Genomic DNA, 17,982 nt, shown 5'->3' on the forward strand with positions numbered 1-17,982 from the left:
AGTGGTGCTTCAGGTTAAGAACAGTTTCAGGTTAAGTACGGACCTCCGGAACAAATTAAGTACTTAACCCGAGGTACTACTGTATAGGACAGCATACAAATTTAATTAATAATAATAAAAATACAAATATACAAGCAGAGCACTCTGGGAGAAAGACTCCTAAAGACCGATGGTGCAACCACTTAACCTGCATTTGACTCCCGAAAGCAACAGCTGCACCCCAGAGATGCATCAGTTTTAGCCAGCTCCAGCTAAAACAAAGCAGTCAGAGCTCTTCACACAGACATAGCTCTGCAAGTATATTGCCTGTTCAGAAACACATCTCCATTCATTAACAGCTCTTGAGAAAACATCAACCGATTACCTCCAATTACCAGCAAAGGGTTAGAGTTAGAGTATTTAGTTCAGCCAACCAGCAGCCAAGTACCTCTTTAAATAAGATTTGAAGGAACTTTGGGCCAAACTCGGCAAAATATCAGCGCAAAATAACTTCTCCCCAACACAAAAGCTGATCAAGACTGAGACCCCCTTAGCATGAGTCACAAGGGAACTTCAACCTTTTTGCCCTGCTATTTCCTGATTTGGATGACTCCACCCCTCCATGCCAGCAATTTGCAGGGTGGTGGGTGAGAGAAAACTCAAATTTTCTTCATCAGGAGGTGTTGGCCCAATGCATAGTGCTGGTAATGGTAACCCAATCTTGATCAGGATCATAATGTTGCTTAGGGGTGTCATCGTGACTTACATTTGCAAAATACACCAGCAATCTGGAAATGCTCTTTGAAGTTCTTTTTTGCTAACATGCAGGATTCCCCCCCCCCCAACAATGAGTGAGAAAGACTCGGCAGATAAACGGCACAAAATCAAATGGCCGAAATTCCATTCAGCATTGCTTTGGGGTATGCCAAAAGCATCTTTTGGGGTTTTCAGGCTATTTATATTCAGTCTCACCTTTGGGACATGCAACCCTGGGCCACATGATGAGAACGCCCCTGAGCTTTGAAGGCCTCCTGCAATAGACTGACTTTCCCCTCCACTATGGCGGCAGCCTTAATATTTTTCCTTAGTTTGCATCAAGCTTTGAGTTTAGATCAGGGGTATCTAAGCTGTGGCAACTCCCATCGTCCCTAACTATTTCCCATAATGGCTGCACCTGATAGGAATTGGAGGCCAACAACATCTGGAAGGTCACAAGTTAACCACCTCTGGTTTAGATCAGTGTAATGTGTAAGTTTTAAACATAGAATTGAATCCGATAACAGTGATTACCCAAACCTCACTGCTGGTTGTGAAGGGGCCCCCATAACAGTTCGAGCTTCAGGTTCCCAAAAATGTAGGTCTGCCACTGGTTGCTGTAAAACAGACCAGCAGTTTCGTGATTGTACCAAGAAGCACCGCTGACATTTTGGTAGCAGAAGTGTGGTATTAAAGCACAACCCCCATGATGTCACAGATCATCCCCACACCAACACAAAAAAGTTACACCGCAGTGCTCTTGCACACAAATCTTGAGGCTCTTGCACACAAATCTTGAGGCTCTTGCACACAAAAATTGAGGTTTTGCTGTTTGAAATTTGAGAGGCAAGCTGAGAGGAAAGAGTGGGGTAACAACCAATTGATTACACTGTCTGATCCCCCCATGTAGATTGTATGTGTAAAATTCAGCCTGATTGCACAATAGTCATGTCATCTGGAGGCAACCATTGTCTTTACTTTTGGTGTACATGCAACAGCTGTTTTGCACAGGGGTTATGTTGGCAGAGCGTGTATAAACCTGCTCCTACCCTGCCCCATTTTTTTGGCCACTTCCGGGTTGCGGCAATGCAAATGTGCACAGTTGCACACATATCGGACAAGAGTAAAACCATTGTGGCTTGTACTTGTACTGTCTTTCTTCACGCATCCAACCTAGAGGGCGAACTGATGAATTTGTAGAGGTCAGCTGTCTCAATAAGGGGAGCAACAGTGAACACCAGCTAGCCCTTGTGCCAGTGAAAGGGCGAGTGCTGAGTGTTTATTATTAGCTCCTACTGTGCAAGTTCAGGAGCCACGGTACTTTCCAGGGCTGAGCATCTCAGTCATCTCAAAACTACTTTCCCTCAAAAGGCTGTAGTGCACACTCATCTGATGCCCTTGCGCACCGTTATTTTTAAAAATGCTCATGAAGTCATTTGCCTGAGTGCTGACAACTTTGCGATCGAGTTTCAGTTCTTTGCAATTTGAAACATTCAGCAGATAAACACTGGAGAATGCCATCTCTTCTGCTTGGAACAGAAGGCACTGACAGAACTTCAGCCATCTCTTGTGACTGACAGGATGAACATATAGTCAATACACTGTATAGCTAACGCTGCCCTTGCTATTGCTGCCTAATGTTTCTTTACTAAAATTACATGTAGCAATTATTTACCATTCTTATTTATTTAGTAAACTTATTAGTGCCCCCTTAAAAAGGTAATTTGCAGCAACTTAAAACAATCAATAAATAACACATACATTAAAACCAGCACAAAACAAAACAGGGTGGGAGAAACCTAAAGCTCTTTTATATTTTTAAGGGCAGGACTAGAAGATCCCACTTACTGTAGGAGGCCACAGGTAATTAAAAGCCAAAGGCCTGGTGGAAAAGAAATGTTTTTCGCTGGAGCCTAAAGATATGTAATGATGGCACTAGGTGAGGCTTCCTGGGGAAAGCATTCCACAAGCCGGGAGCCACCACTGAAAAGGCACGTTCTTCTGTTGCCACCCTACAGATCTCTCATAAAAGGGTTACACAGAGAAGGGCCTCATATGCAGGGGCGAAGGAAGGCATTGTGATACCCGGGGCGAGTGTTGTTACGCAAGGCGCATGTGTAGCGTTGCTACGTATGACGCATGCACCGTACGTAATGACGCCACACATGTGCTGTATAGCCACTGACACTCCAGCGTGTCGGGATCCTCTGGTTGTGGCTGTAGCTGTGAACAGAGGATCCTCCGTGGCTGTAGTGACGACAGAGGGATCCCAGCACCATCTGTATAGCCCTGGAGTGGTGCCGGTGGCAAACCAGTATACAGCGCATGTGCAGCGTCGCTATGTACAGTGATGCATGCGACACCGCACCTGCACTGTACTTATCAGTTTGCCGCCGGCACTGGGATCCTCTGCTCACGGCTGCAGTGGCGCGATGGCTGCTTGCGCCGCCGCGAGCCCCCATGGGGTGACTTTTTGTCACCCCTGTAGACATGGAACCCGGGGTGCACCACCACCCCGCCTCCCGTTGTGAAGCCACTGCTCATATGATGACTGCAGGGTCCAGATTGGTTCATATGGGGAGAGGTATTGGGGTCCTGAGTGTTATAGTTCAAAACCAGCACTTTGAATTTCCATTTCCATTTAAACCATTAAAGACAATGATGAAAATGTTATCTCCCTGCTCTTTCTTTCTTCTTTTAATGGCTCCTAGGGCATTTCCAGACTGTCACTATTTGGGGATGGGATTCAATCACATCCCAGCAAATTCAGGCCATGCAATTAAATCTGCTTGTTTTTTAAAAACCTCTCTTCCCCTTTGTAACAGGGAAAGTGATGGGAAAATGCACTTTGACACAATGTCATCTAACCTCCCTGCAAAAAAATCAGAATGAATGCTCATTAAACTGGAATCAACCACAGGCATGAAGATTTGAGGTCTTGTAGTATTTCCAACTGTCAGGGACTGCCAGGGCTCTGAGGAGTGAGTGGAAGAGGTACTGGAGTCAGCAGTGGAGGAAGGGGGCCACCCTGGGTGTCACCACTGGGGGGGGGGGACTAAATGCCGGGTGGTACTCACTGCAGGGCCTGCAGTGCACCTGAGCCCCATGTCTCCGCCCTGCCCAAACAGTCTGCCTGCTGCCTCCCCACCCCAGCTATAGGGCAGCTGAGTGGGAGGAGGCAGGCAGACTCCAGAGGCCCCTATGGGTGGGGCACCCCTGGCACCCAAGTGGCTTCCTCCACCACTGATTGGAGTCAGAGGCTGATCTAAGGGAATGGAGTAGCGCTTTATTGGGTTTGGTGCCTCCCACGAGGCAGGAGCCAGAGCTGGAGAATGGATCTGAGCAGTCGGAGGTGGGGAAGGAGGTACAGGACGTAGGACAGAAGCTGAAGCTGGAGGAAGGACAGGATGTGCCAGGAGCTGAGGGAGAGGCAGTGCTTGAAGGGAGGGGGCTGGCAGAATCCCCTCTACCACCCACTGCCCCCCAGGACCGGGGGGGGGCAGGCTGAAGAGGCAAGCACAGCGACAACTTCTGTGTAAGAGCTACCTAGCCACCAGAAACATGTCTGTGTGTGTTTAGTGCACCTTGGGCGCTCCTGCAAGTTCATGCTTTGTCAATAAAGAAAACTACCAGCCACTTGGGCTGGATGTGCACCACCTCTAGGAAGAATTCTCTGCTGTTCTGCCTGTTTTGTATGGGTTGTTGTTGTTTGGTAGCCACAGAATTCGGCATTGTTCACAAAAGTCATCTTCCTAAGAATTCTGTATTTATTTAGACGTTTCTAGTCCTTATAGATGCAAAAGTATCATTTAAACTTAAGAATGCAGGCACTATAAAGGGGAACACTTGCTTCACTCCTGCCATGACTGTGAGTCTGGGTAGGCCAGTCAAGCAAGGGACTCTCTGGTAGACACTTCCCTTATGTTCCCTCTAACCCCATGCAGAAGTGAAACCTGGGGGTTCAAGGCAAATATTTATGAGGGGAAGTACAGAGAGCACTGAGCTTACTTGTCTCTCACCAGAACCCAAAGTAGCTTGCTTTTCTCTGATGAATCTCAATTATATGCACCTGCATCAGGAAGACGAAGCTTGCAAAGGGGGAAATAACCCTCTGAGTCTGGCAGAAATGCACACAAGGACCCTAACAGCCAATTTTAATAGTTTTAATCAGACTTCAAAAGACAAGAGGCCCAAGGGGAGGCAAGCAAGCTCCACAAAGTGGGAGAGGGTGCTCAGGGGTGATTGTGTCAACAGCCCGAGCCATTCGGATGTCCCAGAGGTCGTCTAGGGCTTCAACAGGATCACCAGTCATATCAGCTGGAGAACCCCCCCAGGTCGGGAGATGGTATATTTTCCCCTTCCCTATTGAAAGGATACACGAGTTCTCTGCTTGTAAGTGATGGCGGGCTAGAGAGCCTTGGCAATCTTAAAGAGACAGGCTGGCTTGGGCAGACCTGTATTATGAACACTGTCTAGTGAAGCCATTGAGAGGGCTGAACAAGATTTCTAAGGATCAAGGGTGCCTCTTCACTGTGCTGCATAGCCTCTTGTACTTCCCAGTTCTTTATAAATACATTATACAGAATACATTATGCAAAATGGTAGAAGATGCAACACAAATGAGAAAAATTATGCTAATTTGAAGAGTCTTTACAGGTTATTTGCTTTTTCTTGGCACAAAACTTGGGTTATCATGTTGATGGATTTTAATTTCTTTCTTTTTAGCTCAGAATACATAGCATAGCTCACCAGTTTATGATATTTCCAGCTTGATCCTCAGTGCTGAAGAATGAACACACTCCCTTCTTCACCTACCCTCAGTTGCTGATACCAGTGGGTGACTCTGTTACTTCCGATTGCTCTCAGTTTCTCATTTTTCCCAATATTAAGTTCAGTTTTCCACACCAGTTGGTAATTTATTCAGCATTTTAGTGCAAATTTCTCCCAATATACATGTGTCTAAGTGCAGTTTTGCCTAAAAAACACATTTTTGCAAATGTTTGTGTATTGGTTTGCCTCACCTTTAAATGCAAATGGAACTGAATTTCTCTCCCCATCTCTATTTCTGTGCTGCCAAGAAGAGGAAGTTGCTAGCTTTCTGTTCTTATTCACCATCACCACAACAGATGCTGAGAGTGTGGTTCTGAATTGTACCAGCTGAGCAGGGTCCACAGCCTGGGTCTATAAAGTTCTTTTCAGGATTCTGTCCTTTTCTTGATTCTCTACTGAAACCTTCTTCTTAATGGCCCGAGAGCCAAACTAGATGTGATATTAATTACACAAATGCAATTTTTATCAGCTTCAGCTGTTGCAACAACTGTGACCATTCCTGGGCCAGCCTAGCTAGACCACAGTAATCCAGTCACTGGTAACTTCAGGGTTGGATTACTGCAATGCAATCTATATGGGACATTTCTAGTGACTGGTCTGGAAACTGCAGTTAGTGCAGAATGCTGCAGGATGATTGCCAAGGCCGGCCCACCCTTGAGACAAGGTGAGATGACTGCTTCAGGCGGCAGGATTCTCCAGAGCAGTAGATCCTGATGTCAGTCTCTCTCCCCGCCCCCCTTGTTCCTGATGTAGATCTTCCCTCAGCCCATATTCCCCAGGGAGGGGAGCATCATTTTGGGGTCTGCCTCAGCCGCCAAAATGTATTGGGCTGGCCCTGATGATTACTGACTGGAGTGAGATCCTATCAGCATATTACACCTCTGCTCAAAGGTCTGAGCTAGCTGCCAGTTTGTTACTAAGCAAAATTTAAGGTTTCCTAATTAATATATAATGCCCTCAACAGCTTGGAACCAGTTTACTTGAAAAACTGCCTTGCTCCACACATGCCTAATGACCCTGGACTTATCCTACCTTGATGGCACCACTGAGCTCATGGGCTTGTGTTATAATGTGGAAATGGTAGCAAGATTTTAACAACGCTTTCAAATTAAAAGAAACTCCCTCCTAGTAGGGCAAAAGTCAGAACTTGAGAGCCAGACCTGTGCTTTCTGTTTTTTTTTTAAATATATAATGATATTTATTAATGTTTCACAAACAATAAAAACAAATTCCAACATTTAAACTACAAAAACAAAACAAATAAAAGATACACAGTAGAAAAACAGCTAATAAAAGAAAGAAGAAAAAATAAAGAATAAAGAATAAGAACAAAGAGAAAAGCCAAAAATCAAAACTAAAAATAGATTAATATTTTCAAATCTTATATTTTCTTCACTGGTTTCTTGACCTCCTCACACCTCCCATTTTGTATTCCAGTTCAAATATTAAATTCAGCAAATCCTTACCCTCTAACGTTCATCCTTACCCCATATATTAACCTATTATTATAGATATCCATTTCCAGTTATCATTCCCTATTTACATTTTCTTAAGCATCTCTTTACCAGTACCACTTATTTTCAATCAAACGTCATTTCAACATTCCTTAATTTTACAGTGCTTCTGCAGGTAATCTTTAAACTTCTTCCAATCTTCCTCCACCGACTCTTCTCCCTGGTCACGGATTCTGCCAGTCATTTCAGCCAGTCCCATATAGTCTATCACCTTCATCTGCCATTCTTCCAGGGTGGGGAGCTCCTGTGTCTTCCAATATTTCGCGATGATTAATCTTGCTGCTGCTGTTGCATACATAAAGAAAATTCTATCCTTCTTTAACACCAATTAGCCGACAATGCCCAGGAGAAAGGCCTCTGGTTTCTTCAGGAAGGTATATTTGAATACCTTTTTCAATTCATTATATATCATTTCCCAGAAAGCCTTAACCCTTGGGCACGTCCACCAAAGGTGAAAGAATGTACCCTCAGTTTCTTTACATTTCCAACATTTATTATTGGGCAAATGGTAGATTTTTGCAAGCTTGACTGGTGTCATGTACCACCTATAAATCATTTTCATAATATTCTCTCTAAGGGCATTACATGCCGTGAATTTCATACCTGTGGTCCACAACTGTTCCCAGTCAGCAAACATAATGTTATGACCAACGTCCTGTGCCCATTTAATCATAGCAGATTTGACTGTTTCATCCTGAGTATTCCATTTTAACAGCAAGTTATATATTCTTGAAAGTATCTTAGTATTGGGATCTAACAATTCTGTTTCCAACTTTGATTTTTCCACCTGGAAGCTGATTTTTTTGTCTAAATTGTATGCCTCTCTTATTTGAAAATAATGAAGCCAATCTCGCACTCTATCTTTTAATTTCTCAAAACTCTGCAATTTCAATTTGTCTCCTTCTTGCTCTAAAATCTCCCAATATTTTGGCCACTTGGCCTCCATATTGAGGTTTTTTTTGAGCTTTTGCCTCCATTGGTGACAACCACCTTGGGGTTTTGTTTTCAAGTAAGTCTTTGTATCGTGTCCAGACATTAAACAGTGCTTTCCTGACAATATGGTTCTTAAATGCCTTATGTGCTTTAACCTTGTCATACCACAAATATGCATGCCACCCAAAAACGTTATTAAAACCTTCTAAATCCAAAATGTCTGTGTTCTCAAGAAGCAGCCAGTCCTTCAACCAGCAGAAAGCTGCTGATTCATAATAGAGTTTAAGGTCTGGCAGGGCAAACCCCCCTCTTTCTTTTGCATCGGTTAATATTTTAAATTTTATTCTGGGTTTCTTGCCCTGCCAGACAAATTTAGAAATGTCTCTCTGCCACTTCTTGAAACATTCCATTTTGCAGACCTGTGCTTTCTGAAAGGAATAATGGTGCACATGGAAAGTGTTAAACGAGTTGGAAGAGCACAAAGAAACAGTTAAGATAGAATAAGAGAGAGGAAAAAAGAGATTGTGTTTTCTCTTTGGCATCTACTGGAGGAAATGAGGATGGGTGTGACTTTTTGCAGTTTGGCAAAAAGCTTAGTGAAGGAGAAATTATGGAATGTTCTTTAAGGAGGGGACTTTGTAAAGTAAAAGCTATAAATATATGGAAAATAAGCTTAAAAGTTGCAGCCGGTTTGGGAGGGTTTTGTGTGTGTATGCATTCTTGGAAATATCTGCTTATGGAAGATTCAAAAGAAGCAATAAGTGTTGTGGAGGAAATAGAACCCTAAAGAAATGTAAGCTGTTATTAGTCAGAGCTGCCCAGAAATGCATGTGCTAAAAATGAAAACACAGGAAAATGAATAGAGGTCTATTTGCTGTTTTATGCTCTTCTTCGAAGAGCTGTATACCATGCAATTAAAATATTGATCTATGAGTCTTCTAGGAGGGTTGGGCGAGGCCTTCTAGGTAAGTATACTGTACAGTTGGTGCAAATGCCCAATATTAATCCATTGATGGGGCCCCATATTATAACATTCAATACCATTCTGCCCTGTGCAGCTTGTTTTTCTAGGAACAAAATACAAAGCTATGAGGTTTGATTATTAGTCTCTGAAGAAAGTTGTACTGAGCTTACCCATGCGCTCCAATGGTCCCTATTTATTACCATGAAAAGTATTGTTATGAGTTGCGGGGAGGTAGGCTGTGTGTATGAGCTCCCTTCTAATCCCTGGATCCAGTAGGGGTTCAATTCCTATAATAGCCAGGCTAGCTTCCTGGTGAGATAATGGCCTTCAAAGTATGGACCATTAAGGTAACAAAGGAAGTACCTCTGTGTGGGGTACTTAGAAAGTGTCAGGCAGAGCTCTTTCTCAGCCTTATATGGAAATGCCAGGAATTGAACGTGGGACCTCCTGCCTGTGAAGGATGTGCCCTGCTACTGAATTGTGGCCTTCCCCTTTCTCATCTCACTGTCATTACTCTGAACCAGGGGTCAGCAAACTGTCCCTCAGACCTTGTGGGGGGCCAGACTATATTTTGGGGAGGGGGAATGAACGAATTCCTATGCCCCACAAATAACCAGAGATGCATTTTAAATAAAAGGATACATTCTACTCATGTAAAAACACACTGATTCCTGGACCATCCGCTGGCTGGATTTAGAAGGCGATTGGGCCGGATCCAGCCCCCGGGCCTTAGTTTGCCGACCCATGCAGTCTGAACCTTTCTTTAACGCTTTCTGTTTCAACTGCCTCAGATTGCCATGTCTGATCGTGCTTGTGAGTTACAGTAAATATCCAGAATTCGGTGACTTTTACTGCCAAACATTTCACTGGCAATTCTTAAATTGATAGAAAAGCCAGCAGAAAATATCAGACATGTTTGTGTCATGGAGCTCAGTTTTGGTATTTACTTGCTGTATTGTTTTTAACACTCAATTGGGAGCCGCCCAGAGTGGCTGGGGAAACTCAGCCAGATGGGTGGGGTATAAATAAATTATTATTATTATTATTATTATTATTATTATTATTATTATTATTCATGGCACACTAAATGCCAATTCGCAGTCAATGAGGGAAATGTGAATAATTTTTGGACATTTATTGTAGCCACTTAGTCAGCCTCGATCTTCACTCGAGCAAATATATATAGGAAACTTCACACCCTCTAGATGTTGTTGAACTACAGTTCCCACCACCCCTGATGGGAGTTGTAGTTCAGGAACACCTGGAGGGCCAAAGGATCCCCATGCTTGCACTATAGTGTTCCATAGAGTTCTGACATTGACCTCTGAAATTATTCAGAATTACTGGTAAATGTCAACATTCACCACAGTACTATAAGGAAACACGGGCCAAGGCTGACACACCACTCAGCAGTTTAACTCAGTTAACACTGTACCAGGCCATGGGATAATTTTAGAAAGCTACAACCAGATGGTTTAAAGAAGCATGTTGTGTCACACATGCCAGAGCAAGGCAAAAATCTCACAGTCGCCACTCTGACATCTGTGCAATGTTGTGATACATTTCTCTTAATAGGTTATGTCATTTGGATTTTTTTTTTAAAAGAAAAAAATGTGCATTTTATAGCTTAGCTTTGCATAAAAGGTAATTTTTGGCTGCTTAAGGATTATCCACAATCTTTCTTGGAATGTGGAAAAATGTAGCCTCTCTGAGAAGCCTGTCTCAGCCTAATAAGGCAGAGTTCTCTACTGGTAACATAGTCTGAATACCTTCTCTATGAAATAATTCAGATCATAGGGAGAACCTCCATCAATGTGGCACAGTAGCTGGATCAGCTTTCCACCTATAAAGAACAAGATCGCCTTTGAATAATTAGTCATTCCAAGCTACACACAACTGTTTTCTTATATGGCTTCTGCTGCAGCAAGAACCACCACATAAGAAATAATATTCCCAAAATCCTCTGACATAACGCTTTGCATTTTCCCAGTGGAGAATTGAAGCAGTCATTCTACTAAGGCAGGGGTGGCCATCTCTCAAGAGACTGCGATCTACTTTCAGAATTATAAACTGGCAGTGATCTACCCCTGGTCTGGGGGGGGGGGGGGTTCAGCTAAAGTTTCTGAGCTTTTTTTAGGGAGGAGTAGAGCCCCATTTTTTTAGAGGTTAAAATAAGCTTTTGGGGGGATTCTTTTGGGGGGGTTAAAGGCATGGGAATAAGGGGTAAAGTCACTTACATAAAGATCGCTATAGATCAAAACAGCAGCACAGAGAAAGCTCTGTCTTCCAGAGATCATACAACAATGGAGGGTGGGGCGAGGGTGCAGGGCAGGAGTCAGTTTTAGCAATGCTAAGGAAAGGGAGCCAGAGATCTACCAAAATCTCATGGGGATCTACCAGTAGATCGCGATCGACCTGTTGGACATCCCTGTACAAAGGAAACAATCAATTCATTGCCAGGAGAAGTAGAAACATGGGTTCATCAGCCACGGGATCCTTTCTCTGAGTGTGACGTAGCAGATGCTCCAGAGCAAGCTTGTATCATGTCAAGCCAATAGACCCTGTCAATAATAATAATAATAATAATAATAATAATAATAATAATAATAATTTATTATTTATACCCTGCCCATCTGGCTGAGTTTCCCCAGCCACTCTGTCAATCTTTTCTATTTTTCATTTAATAATTCCATTTCGGGATATTTATGGAATCTTAGAGAGCCAGTGTGGTGTAGTGGTTAAGAGCGGTAGTCTCGTAATCTGGTGAACCGGGTTCGAGTCTCCGCTCCTCCACATGCAGCTGCTGGGTGACCTTGGGCCAGTCACACTTCTGTGAAGTCTCTCAGCCCCACTCACCTCACAGAGTGTTTCTTGTGGGGGAGGAAGGGAAAGGAGAATGTTAGCCGCTTTGAGACTCCTTAAAGGGAATGAAAGGCGGGATATCAAATCCAAACTCTTCTTCTTCTCTTCTTCTTAGGGTGATGTTCAACGTCCATCAGGAAAATGAGGAAGGTGACAGTTTGTGGTGATTCCTTTTGCCCTGTTGCAGACTCCCCCATGAAATCTGAAATCTGCTCCAGAGATTATTAGGACATGTACACATTAGCCTTTCAAGCTGCATTTGCACACTGTTGTTCACATCAGAAAGAAAGTGAGGAAGTTTCCACCCAATGCGCATGATGTTTTGGTTCCCCCTCCCCACCACAAACTCTTCGTGAAGCTGTTATCTGTGCGTGTGTTCTCATTTGCCCATGTATGGTGGCTGTTAGTTATGCCCACACTACTGCTTATCTGCATCCAGTTTTCTGGTCGGACTGAAGTTTGTTTGAGAGGGAAAAAATGCACCAAACAGCAATACAGGATGACTATGGATTGCGGCTAACATGTGACTGTAGTTTCAAAAACTAGCACTGGATGTGGAGGTGGCATTAGTGTGAACACCCCCTGAGTAAAAAGCCATTGGCTGAGATCTAGTGATCCCTAGGTACATACAGGAATCTCATACTATAACAGAGGAGGGGTGCTATAGCTTATGGACCCAGTCCAGCTAAAGTTGCATTTTGATCCATGGGATGTGTGACCTCATATGGAGATGTTGAATGCTTATTTTCTTTCACCAAGAGCCAAGTACAGCTAAAGTGCAAACGTTGATTTAGCTGGAGGGAGCTGAACCAGCTCCACAATAATTTATGAGATTTCTTATTTTAGACCTGCTGCTTTGTTTCTTGATACATTTACAAGTTTCACAGTAGGCATTTCAACATAATTCAGAGGCAGGCAAAAAGCAGCGGAAAGGGGATGAATAACATTTTATGATACAACTATCAGTAGGATTTATTTGGGCAGGGGCAGTCGGTTTTCTGGGGAAAGGTCATAAATCAACACTTAATCCTAAAACGATTCAGCAGCTTTTGTAAGGATCGGACATACTGAAGCAAATCTCTACTTGTGACAAGATTTTTTGTTAAATGGCCAAATTTATCCCAATATTTTATTTTATTTTATTTTATTACTTTTGGAAAGCAAACAAAACATGTCTCTCCCATATCAGTCTCTACAGCCACAACGGGCACTGTAACTCTCCAATGGTTTGACTTCACCCCTGAAGGCACATTCTTCAATTGTCTCCCAAGATAGATAGATGAGACCCAATTTTTTTTGGAAATGTGACATACTTGCAGTTTTGTTTTGCTTCGGAAGCCATGAGCAGAATGCTCCTCTGTTCCCTTCTCTGTTCGCTGCTTGCAACTTGCTCTGCTCTGCTCTGTTTAGGCTACAGATGTTGGCAAGCTGCCTGCCTGAGCTGCATCACGCTCAAGCCAAACAATGCCGCTCCTCCTTCCAGCAGATCCTCCAAGTCTCCCTATTTTCCAGGGAGGTCCCTGATTTAGAGGAGCCATCCCAGTTTCTGATTTGATCCTGGAATGTCCCATTTTTCCTTAGGATGTCTCTATTTTCATTGGAGAAATGTTGAAGGGTATGGAGTTATCTAACCCCTCCCTGTATAGGGAAGTTTTAAAATGTTTTATTATGTTTTTATATATGTTAGAAGCTGCCCAGAGTGGCTGGGGCAACCCAGTAGGATGTGTGGGGTATAAATAGAAAAAATTATCATTATGGAATGGGACGTCCCTGTTTTCAACGGAGAAATGTTGGAGGGTATGTTCCAGTAATTGGTCTTGGCCTGGGATGTGTGGCCTGCCCAGGAAGTCATTAGACCATTGTTGACATCTCTGGAACAGGCAAGTGTCGCTAAGAATAGAACTCCTCACATGTTTTTTAAACAAGGAAGCTCAAATATCTAGAGACTGGAAACAATTCAAACTGAGGCTGTCACCCGATGAAAGTAGATTTCAAATTCATTGCTCACATGCTTTTGAATGGATTAAATCTGTACGGTTTTGCTGTCACAGAAGCCTATGAGAGAAAGGGAAAGGTGAAACTTGCATTTGTGACTAAAGATACATTGGGCTGGACTTTTCAACAGGTTGGCTCAGTTTAAAGTGAACCATAAAGTGATGTACTGATAAAGCTTGCGTCACTTTTGAGTTACGTTTCTGGTTTTAATTTTGGTTCAACACACATAAGGTTATGCTCTGCAGCTGAAGGGTCAAAACTAGATGTGATGCTGCATGTGTCATTAGAAACTTCATAGTATTTTTTTTAAATGATAAAAGGCACCTCAAGAGAGAAGCTGCCTTTAGACCTTTAAAAAGTTGCAGGGCTGATCCAAAGATGCAACACTATATATAGATTATTTCCAAGCATAGCAAAAGCCAGTTAATTTGCATTGCAAATTCTCTTTTCTTTACTTAGATGTCACAGCAGAGACTCTTCAAAGCATTTGCCTGCATCTTTTGGATGCCACACATTTTACTTCCATATCAAACAGAAGAAATCAAATCACAAGCAAAAATGCAAAAGAATATTTAAAAATAAGAGGCAGAATGACTTCGGCTGGCATTTGACTGTCACTTAAATTATGAAGCATGTTTATCATTGCAGGCTGGTTGAAAGAAGCAACTGACACCAGCAACAAAATCACCGCTTTATTATTTCCTCCTTTCCCACCCCCACCGGCTGCTTCCCAAAAATGAATGGCACTGAAGTGGATTAGCACTTATGCAGATAGAATTGTCAATGTCTCCTTGTTGAAAGTTTAAAATATTGGCAGACAGTGATATGTTACATTAGTAAGATGAGGCCAGGAACATTACAAAGGGCACTTTTGTGTCATCCCTGGGATTAGCAAGAATGTACAGCTCAGGTGCAGACTGAGAAGTTACTACTCCGCTCCACTCCAGGCAGGGCCCCCTATAGTCACCTGGCCCTTTGCCACCTGGCTAGGAGGAGGGGGTGAGCTGTGGTACGGCCAGGCTGTTTGTGTACCAGACACCACCATCCGACCATACCAGGCACAAAATGTACCATCTTTCCCACTGCCCCTATCCAGTGGTGGGGAACCTAATGCTCTGAGGGCTGGATGTGGCCCTCCAAACCTCTCTTTCGTGGTCCTCATAACTCTCCCCAAGTCATACCCCTCACTTGTCCTGCTTAACATCCTTGAGCTTTTTTGGCTGGCTGAAATGTGTCCTTGATATGGGAGTCAACTCCTAGGGGTCGAGGTCCCTTCAGCCTCCCCAATGAAATATTTGAGGCGGCTGCCTCCCCCACAAAGTTGACGGGCATTGCCGTTCAAATGGTATGTGTGACCATGTCATGTGATTGACTATGCAGGGTGGGGCTTACATGGCGCTCCCCCAATTATTATTTTTCAGGAAGTTTTTAATGTTTGATGTTACGTTATGTTTTTGTTTGTGTTGGAAGCTCTGCCCAGAGTGGCTGGGGCAACCTAGTCAAATGGGCAGGATATAAATTTTAAAAATATTTTTAAAATTATTAGTATTCAAGTTGGGACCCCTGGTCCTTGAACTCTGCTTATGCCTCTTGCTTTCCTGGGTGGAAGTTAGAGAGGGATGATTGAGGGTATAGAGAAGCTAACTTACAGTATGTTGTTGTTCTTTAGTCATTTAGTCGTGTCCGACTCTTTGTGACCCCATGGACCAGAGCACGCCAGGCACTCCCGTCTTCCACTGCCTCCCGCAGTTTGGTCAAACTCATGTTCGTAGCTTCGAGAACACTATCCAACCATCTCGTCCTCTGTCATCCCCTTCTCCTTGTGCCCTCCATCTTTCCCAACAGCAGGGTCTTTTCCACGGAGTCTTCTCTTCTCATGAGGTGGCCAAAGTATTGGAGCCTCAGCTTCACGATCTGTCCTTCCAGTGAGCACTCAGGGCTGATTTCCTTCAGAATGGATCGGTTTGATCTTCTTGCAGTCCATGGGACTCTCAAGAGTCTCCTCCAGCACCATAATTCAAAAGCATCAATTCTTTGGCAATCAGCCTTCTTTATGGTCCAGCTCTTGCTTCCATACATAACTACTGGGAAAACCATGGAAACTTACAGTATATAAAGGTATAATTTATATTCATTGCTCCGCCCACTGCTGGAAATTGACCCTTGGACGAAAACAGGAAAATTTATTCATTGTCACCCCCTGCCCTGACCCATACCAGGCACAAAGGGTGGCTTACTGAGATGAGGGACAGGGCTTGTGCCCATAGGATGGCAAAGAGAGGCAATCAGGGCAGCAGGAGAGAAAGAACAAAACTGTCCTGGTAAGCAGGTCTTCAACAGCGTCTTGGGGAAAGAATGATATGCTTTGATATGGTTTTTTCACAGGGCGCTGGCTTCAAATTATTGATGCATTATGTATAGCCAACCACCCAGCTATATTTGCATTTTACTGTATTTGATTCCTTTGCTATGGCTTGTGGCTGACGCAAATAAATATTTTTATCTTCCTCTTATGATTGATATATGTAAACTGCTCTTTAACGGCTAAATAGCAGGGTAAAATGCTTTAAATAAATGCATATGTAAACAACATCCTATGTATCAGTTCCTCCCTCAATATTCATCTACCAGAAGCCACTCCACCAAGCTACAGCAGAATGAGAGGTGGTTCTGCTGGGTCTACCTATTGGCTGGGCTGAGAGACTGGCAGGTTTTGGCTCCTCCTTTTCTTGAATTCCTATTCGCAAAAAAACTGTAATGGAGAACTAATGCCTGAGTTTGCTTTTTCCTCATCCTTCCCAGTGTCCTTCCCTTTTCTGTCATGTATTTTATATTGTGAGCCTGAGAGCAGGGATTGTCTTATTGTTCATATTTCTAAGCTCCTCTATAAGAGGCTTTTTGTCTGCTGAAGAGCCGGGTAAAGATACCTCCACAAAAAAACAAGAACATAAAGAAGTTATAAGCATCAGGGATAAATTTGAGGTATCGCTCTCCAGGGAAAGCATTTGATTGTTACTGTATTATTTAAGACCATTTGTGTTGCATGTCTCTGCTGAATTGATCCGCCAATATGTCTCTTTTCCATGCTAAAAATAAATGTGCCATTCTAAGATGTGCCATTCTCCGCATGGACCATGGCAGCATTTTGAATATCAATACCGTGAGGGGAAACTAGAGTCTACTACATGATTGCTCTGACTTTTCAAGTACAACCACATGTGCACACTGAGTAGTCTGCAGCCACTGTGCATTCCTCCTTACACTCTCTGCTTGTTTCCCTGTGATTGCGCACCATTCTGCTACTTTTAAACGCCTCCTTTTCTTAGACTGTACAGTACAATTGCATCTTGCACACATTTAACATATGCGGTTGAAGGCCGGCTGGTTGAAATTCTGCAAGGTAGATGCAAGACAGGCAGAAAGTTTAAAAGCTCCTTTTGCGCTGAGTTTTCCTGGCATGGTAAGAACTTTCAAGCTCTCCCCCTTGCTTGGGTGGGCAAGGCCTGTTCAGTGCACTGGTTCTGAAAGGCTAGAGATGCTTGCAGGGACTCAGATAGCCCCACAAGATGCAGTGAGAACATCCCAGCCTCCAAGGCTAGCTAAATAGCTTAAAAGCTCTTTTTGTGCTCGGCCTGTTTGGGTCTGATCTGGTATATGGCAACTTCCTACATACCTATGTAAAGTTTAACTATATTTACTTTGAGGATATTGGTTTTTGCATATTTCTGTCCCTATTTCTGGGTTAGCAATTGAGTTTTTGATATTTTATTGTAATCTGCCTGGGTTCTTAAAAATCTCAGTTATGACAGAAGACAACAGATTGTTTTAGGCGCTGCTACAGGTCGTTTTCTTGAGCACCAGCTCATGAACTTGCTTCCCTCTTTTTCCTTCCATGGAATTTTTCCTTTGATGGAAAAAGTGATTTAATCATTCAGTTTTGACTTAAACAACAACAAAAAATGTGCTGGCATTCTGTCAGGCAAATGCCTCATTCGGATGGCAGGCATCCAGCAACTTCATTTGGAAAGGAGCCTTCTGCATTCATAATTCATAAAAAGGTTGGCATGCGTCCCGTTAAAATAACAGAGGAAGAGAAAATATCCTTGCATTCAGAAACACTCTTCCCCAGCTTTTCGGAATTATTTATAC

The 17,982-nt window shown here is 43.2% G+C and overlaps 1 long non-coding RNA gene across 1 annotated transcript; it reads right to left on the bottom strand.

Moving 5' to 3' along the window:
* Window positions 1–8,477: 8,477 nt before the first annotated feature.
* On the bottom strand, window positions 8,478–13,884 carry LOC309532201. The gene is made up of 3 exons (XR_014219644.1): window positions 13,152–13,884; window positions 10,746–10,819; window positions 8,478–9,079 (listed from the first exon to the last, which is right to left on the bottom strand). It is a non-coding gene; the product is annotated as an uncharacterized lncRNA (long non-coding RNA).
* Window positions 13,885–17,982: the final 4,098 nt, after the last annotated feature.

The sequence above is a fragment of the Podarcis vaucheri genome (genome assembly GCF_965113315.1).
Source record: "Podarcis vaucheri genome assembly, chromosome: 5".
NCBI lineage: Eukaryota > Metazoa > Chordata > Lepidosauria > Squamata > Lacertidae > Podarcis > Podarcis vaucheri.